The following is a 540-nucleotide window of genomic DNA, read 5'->3' as shown; positions in this document are numbered from 1 at the left end:
AGCGAGGCAGCTCTGGAGCTCCCTCCCGGCCCTGCTGCTCTAGGGCTCACTAGACTTTCGAGTGTCATTTCTTTCGTGGAGTGTTTTGTTTTTGGTTTCTTGGGTTGGTTTGTTTTAGGGCAAAGCTAAGTAAGGACGCATCCTTTGAAGGCTGTCCCTGCCGGGTGCCAACGAGGCAGGGCGCCCTGAGCGCTGCAGCCCCCTTCCAAAATGCACGCTGCAAAATTCACTGCTAGTATTGCTGTAGTCGGGGGGAAGGCAGGGGAGTTTGGGGGGGAGTGAAAGTGTTGCAAGATTGGGGAGCGGGGTTAGTAGTTAAATGGGCAAGCGGCTGGAAAACAGGTCGCTGGTGGGGGCTGTGGCTCTGTGGAAATGCTGCGGCGAGGCCGAGCCCGGCGGCTTCCTGCAGCGGGGCGAGAGCCGGAGCGTGCAGGGGCTGCTCCGCTGCCTCCGCGGGTCGCCCGGGCCCGGGGCACAGGCTGGGCTCGGGAGGCGGCATCTGCCCGGCCCCGCCTTGCGTGGCCCGGGGACGAGCACGTC

Source organism: Alligator sinensis, unplaced genomic scaffold (genome assembly GCF_000455745.1).
Source record: "Alligator sinensis unplaced genomic scaffold, ASM45574v1 scaffold46_1, whole genome shotgun sequence".
Taxonomy (NCBI): Eukaryota; Metazoa; Chordata; order Crocodylia; family Alligatoridae; genus Alligator; species Alligator sinensis.
Note: the sequence above shows the minus strand (reverse complement) of the source record.